The sequence below is a fragment of the Macrosteles quadrilineatus genome, unplaced genomic scaffold (assembly GCF_028750875.1).
Source record: "Macrosteles quadrilineatus isolate MER2022 unplaced genomic scaffold, UCM_ALF_1.0 Scaffold_7__1_contigs__length_78375512, whole genome shotgun sequence".
Taxonomy (NCBI): domain Eukaryota; kingdom Metazoa; phylum Arthropoda; class Insecta; order Hemiptera; family Cicadellidae; genus Macrosteles; species Macrosteles quadrilineatus.
In genome coordinates, this window is record NW_026542600.1 from 56,764,596 (window position 1) to 56,770,607 (window position 6,012).

A 6,012-nucleotide genomic window follows, 5' to 3' on the forward strand; every position below is an offset into this window, starting at 1 on the left:
AAAACAGATGGGAGAAAAATCAGTTTATGAAAACTATTGAGGACCTCATTCATCTTAGTGTGTCCTGAGTTGAAACCAAACATGTAACCAGTTTTACAGGAATAAGTATCAAGTGATTTTGAAAAATAAACTTAATTTTTACACTATACTAAAAGTAATAAACAAACATTTTCACTAAGATATGTAATTGTTCTAAGACTCTTAATGGTATTAAAAAATCTGAAACTTTAGCTAAAATGATCAATAGTACACGCACCTCAACATCATTAACATTCTACTGAAATTGAATGTATTCAATATGCAAAAGAAAAATGTCATCATAGTTTGAGACTGATGCAAGGAGTGTGTGTTTAAGTTACTTTGGTACAAAAACTTAAGGTTACAACTGAATGAGAATTGTAAAATAATTATTTGTAAATTAAAGTTTACGTTCAGTTTCCTCAGTTGTAAACTTTTCAAGTTTAGTTTAGGTTTTCTCATTCTTAATGTCAGGTTCACTTTAGTTTTTTTTCAGTTAACTATTATCATCAAGTTCAATTTAGGATTTTACAGTTTCATCAGCAGGTTCACTTCATTATCAGGTTTCTTTTTGGTTTTTTTAGTATAATCATCGGGTTCTTTTTTCGGGGTTTTTCATTATGATAATCAGGTTCACTTTTGGATTTTTCAGTATCACCATTAGGTTCGCTTTCGTTCTTTTAGGACCATCATCAGGTTTTAATTTCGGTTTTTTCAGTGTCATCATCAGGTTCAATTTTCAATTTCAATTTCTTTATTAATTGAGAAGTATACATAATACAGCATTTGAATAGTGTCAAAGATTACAATTATCAAAATATAAAATACAGATTAAAAATAAATTTTAAATTAAAAAATACATTTCCCCATACAGATGCCTTCTTAATATCTAGTATTCTTGAAGGAGGTGGAAAAATTCTTCTTGAGAATAAATTGCCATGTTTATTATGAAATGTTTTTGTTTTGTTTTAAACTTTTTTGGATCTTTTCATTTCTCATTCCTCCGGGGATATGTTAAAAAAAAACTTTTGCCAGCAAATGATGGTTTTTTTTCATAAAAGTTTAATCTGTGCATATTTTGCAAAATCTGATTTTTTTTCCGTTTCATATCGGTGAACCGGTAGACTGGATACATCGGATGAGGTTTTATTTAAAAAAATTAAAATTGAATCATAAATATATTGCCCATAAACAGTTAGCATGTTTAGCGGTTTAAAGTGCTCTTTTGCAGAGACATCAGAATTTAGTCTGAGCATTACTCTCACTGCTCTTTTTTGATGTTTTAATATTTTATCTAGATTGATTTGAGTTGTTGCTCCATATAGACAGATACCAAAGAAAATATGTGAATGGATATATGCATAGTAAATGTTTTGCAAAGTTTTGACATCACAGTACACAGACATTTTTGAAAGGGCAAAAATTCCAGAGTTGACTTTTGAAACTATTTTTTTTTGTATGATCATTCCAATTCAAATTTTAATCTATTGTTAGACCCAAAAAGTTTGTGCTGGTCTTTTGCTCAATAAGTTGTGAGTCATACATTATTATTGGGTGATTGGAATTTTTATTTTGTGGTGTTTTAAATGTGATAAAATTTGTTTTTTTTTGTTATTTAATTTTAGGTTTTGGCACACCAGATAACTGCCCAAATTTCCAAGTTCTAGGAAAGCAGAAATTTCCGTTTGTTCCAGTGTAGGAGAGGAAATCATTAAATTAGCATTGTCAGCATACAGGCACAGTTCACTTTTAGGTCTAATCAAATAACATAAAATCAAAATAATCTTTATTCATTTTTATATACAATATTATGTATACATAAATGGTGTCAATATAAAACTATTACTAAACTTAATGACTATCATAGTGTTGCTTAGTTTTTATATGGAATTCATTAAAACTATAAAATGCACCTTCAATTAGAAAAGATTTTAAAACATTTTTAAAATTGCCAGAGGTTATTTTATTTTTAATTGAAATTGGTAGGTTGTTAAAATGTTAATCCCAGTATAGCTTGACTTCTTTAAAAAAAAACTCTTTGTTATGTTTTGTAATTTGAAAATCATGTCTTTGTCTAGTATTATATTCGTGTTTGTTGAGATTTTTTGATAATGTGCCAATTATGTTCTTTATATAGAGAATAGTGTTAAAAATATTAAGGCTGTAAAATGTCATTATCCCTAATTCTGAAAAATAAGTTTTACAAGGAGTGTCTTAAGTAAGTTTTAACATAGTTATTTCATATCGGAAATTTTGCAAACATAAAATTTTATTCATGTTAAAATTTTGAAGTAGCGCCATAGACTTCAATGCCATATGTTGTATGTGAATGAATTACTGAATAATAAACCGATTTAATTGTTTTCAAATCACAGAAAGTTGACAGTCTCTTTATAGCAAAAATCCCAGAACTTATTTTAGAGCAGACTTTATCAACGTGAACTGTCCAATTAAGAGAACAGTCCAACGCTAAACCTAAAAAATTAGTATTTTCATAAAGGTTGAAAGGTGGCGCTGTTGAAGTAATAGATTTTGACTTCCTGCAAGAAAATTTAATAATTGTTATTTTATTTTGATTAATTAATAAATTTAAGCTATTTAGCTGGTCATTAATTATATTGATTGCAGTGCCAATTTCAGAAAAAAACTTTATTAATATTTCCGTCAGAGATTGTTCAATTAATATCATCGGCAAAAATACTGAAATGGTTATTTGCTGTAAGTGTATGTAGACAGTTTGGTAACTTTCCCAAATAGCAAAGAAACAAAAATGGTCCAAGGACAGAACCTTGTGGTACAGAATAGTTGATAGATCTGGTTTTTGAATTGATTTTAAAAGCTTCATTATTCTCAATGTGTGATATTTCTACATACCGTATTGTTGGTGATCTGTTAAATAGGATTCCAACAAAGCTAATTCTTTACCAGATATACCAAAGAAAGTTAATTTTTTTAATAAAAGTGAATGGGAAACACTATCAAAAGCCTTTGTTAAATCCAAAAAAGCAGCTACTGATTGGTTACCTTCATCCAGTTTGTTAATCAAATTTTAAACAAAGGCTATTACAGCTGTTACAGAGGATTTGTTTGGCCTAAAACCATGCTGTTCGGTGTCTAACAAATTATTATTTTCAAAATATTCTGTCAATTGTAATAACATGTATTTTTCAAGGAATTTTGACCAAGAAGGTAGAATTGAAAGAGGCCTATAATTAGATGGTTCATTTTCGTTTCCTTTTTTATATAGTGGAATTATTTTGGATATTTTTAACTGAGAAGGAAAAACACCTGAAATGAGGGATGCATTTATAACATGAAGAAGTGGTTTGAGAATCGCCCACTTTGCATCTTTAATTATTTTTGTTGGGATATCATCACACCCAGTGGACCATTTGCTTTTGATTGAATTTATTATTTGAATCAACTCTTCTTCTGAAATGGTTTTGAACCTAAAAGTATGATTAGTTGAAACTGCATTTGTTATTGGTCTATTTATTATTCTCTTATTCATTTTAATTTCAGGAATAATTATATTCTTTACAAGGTCAGCATACAAATTATTCAGTATGTAGACTACTTTATATGGATCAGTGACACATTTACCTTGGTGGTTTAAAAATAGCTCTGTTTTTGATTGATCATTGCTCCTGTACAGTTCCTTTTTAACCAATTGCCAAATAGCTTTTGTATATTTTGCTTCTGATTTATTTATTATATTTTCAAAATATTGCTTTTTCTTTTGTATTATAAGATTTCTGTATTTCCTTTTTTGCATTTTTAAGTTATATTTTACACAAACATTTTTATTTCTCCTTTTTTGTCTATAATTATCTATGAGCTTAGTCCGTTCATGTTTTATTTCCCAATCAGTCCAATTTATTCTTTGGGGGTTACTTCTAACATTTATTTTTGGAAAATTTTTATCAAAATGATGAATATGAATGTTGTTATGAATATGAAAATTTGTTATCGATTGGTGTTTGCTATAGTTTAGCCCAATTTTCATTTGTCAAAATCATTCACAAAATTTTCAATATTTGTTTTTTTAAAACAAAGTTTCATTTCCCACAACCTTATATTTTTATTTTATTTTTGACATTATACAATTCAAGAATTTGCCCATCGTGGTCAGAGAGTGCAGTTACAACACAAATTACCCTTACATATGTCTTAGTTATAGGCTGCAACAATATAGGCCTATTCTGGGACAGATGTTTGTGGCAGTATTATATCATCTGTTAGCAACCAGTTGTAGCATTGACTTTATATACCTTAGTCAATGGTTGTAGTTAACAACTATTTAGCTATAGGAAATGGACACACAATACTTATCAATTGGGAAAGATAAGAATCCTGACCTAGGTTTAGGCTAGTGAAGCAATTAAACAGGTTAGTTGTGTGAGTAATCTATTGCATACTAGTTAGTGTTCAGATCAGTTGCTATATAAGATTCTTGGTCTCCTTATTTTATTAACTATCCTTCTTGTATTTTAGTGGATTTTCTACATTTCAATAATTATGGTAAGTCACTTGTAATGACAAGAGCAGAGCTAGTAGTCTATCTAAGAGCATGCACGGTATTTACATAGGTAAATAATCTTTAAAAACTGGAATTATTCTAAACCAATGCAAAGTTGATGATAAACAAATTTTGTTTCTTTATTTGTCCTCAGTCTATTATTTGAGGAAATATATTTGGTGAATAAAACCACATCAACATACTTTTAAGAAGGCAACATTTTGTGTCCCAATAGTCTTACGAGGTATTAGATTCCGGTCTGAATTTAGTTAGTTACTTCAATATTATGTTTTGACCTTTTTTTAGCTACCACTTCCTTTGCACTAAAATTTTTTTCTTCATTTAACAATTAATTGTGATCCTCTGATGGTAAAACTTGCTGTTACAGTATTCAGTCTGTCCTAGGGTTTCTATGTATAATTATAATTTGTCAAAATCTGAAAATAATATTGAAATTGAAAGGCTACAGATTTACAAATTTTACTTTTATTTGATTTTCAAATTATTTAAAACAAAATCAAAATAATTAAGCACTACTTAACCATGCCTGAAATGAGGTTAACTTTGGCCATAAACTTTAAAGACTTGAGGAAAATAATAATACCAAAATTGTTTATAATTTATATAGCAAAAATAATCTTTAAAACTTTAACAATCACTGCAATACTTCCATCCAAAAAAATACTCAAAGACAACAATTAAAAATCACTTTTGTTGGAGAGCACAAAATCACTGCATTTGTGTCAGTGTTAACCTCAAACATGAACCTGTGTTAACTTCCGTTTTTTAGTATTCCCATCAGTTTCACTTTTGGCTTTTTCGGTACGGTATTATCGGGTTCATTTTTAGTGTTTTCATCACGTACAATTTTGGATTTTTCAATATCATCATTAGGTTCGCTTTCAGATTTTCGAGTATTATCATCAGGGTCATTTTTTGGGTTTTCAGTGTTATCATCAGGTTCACTTTAGACTATTTTAGCATCATCATCAAGATCACTTTCGGTTTTTTTTTCAGTATTATCATCAGTATCACTATTCGTCATACATTCATGTTCACTAACAAAGATTATTATAGTCTTAACATCAAGTTTAAATTTTTCTGCCATAACATTAAGTTCAATTTCCTTTTTCATGGCTTCAGGTTTACTTTCAGATCTGTCTGTATGATCATCACATTCTTTTTTGTTTTTTGAATTATAATAATCAGGTTTACTTTTGATTTTTTTCAGGATCATCATCAGGTTCACTTTCGGGTTTTCCGTGTCATCAGGTTTACTTCCGATATTTTCAGTAAACGGTATTATCATCAGGATCATAAATTCAGGTTTACTTCTAGTTTCCTCAGTCTGGTTACTTCAGGTTTATTTTCAATTTCCTCAGTCATGACTTTAGGTTTATTTCAGTTTCCTCAATCTTAACTCCAGGTTTACTTTGCTGCAAAACAGTGTGTAATAAATAAAGAATTTTCTCTCT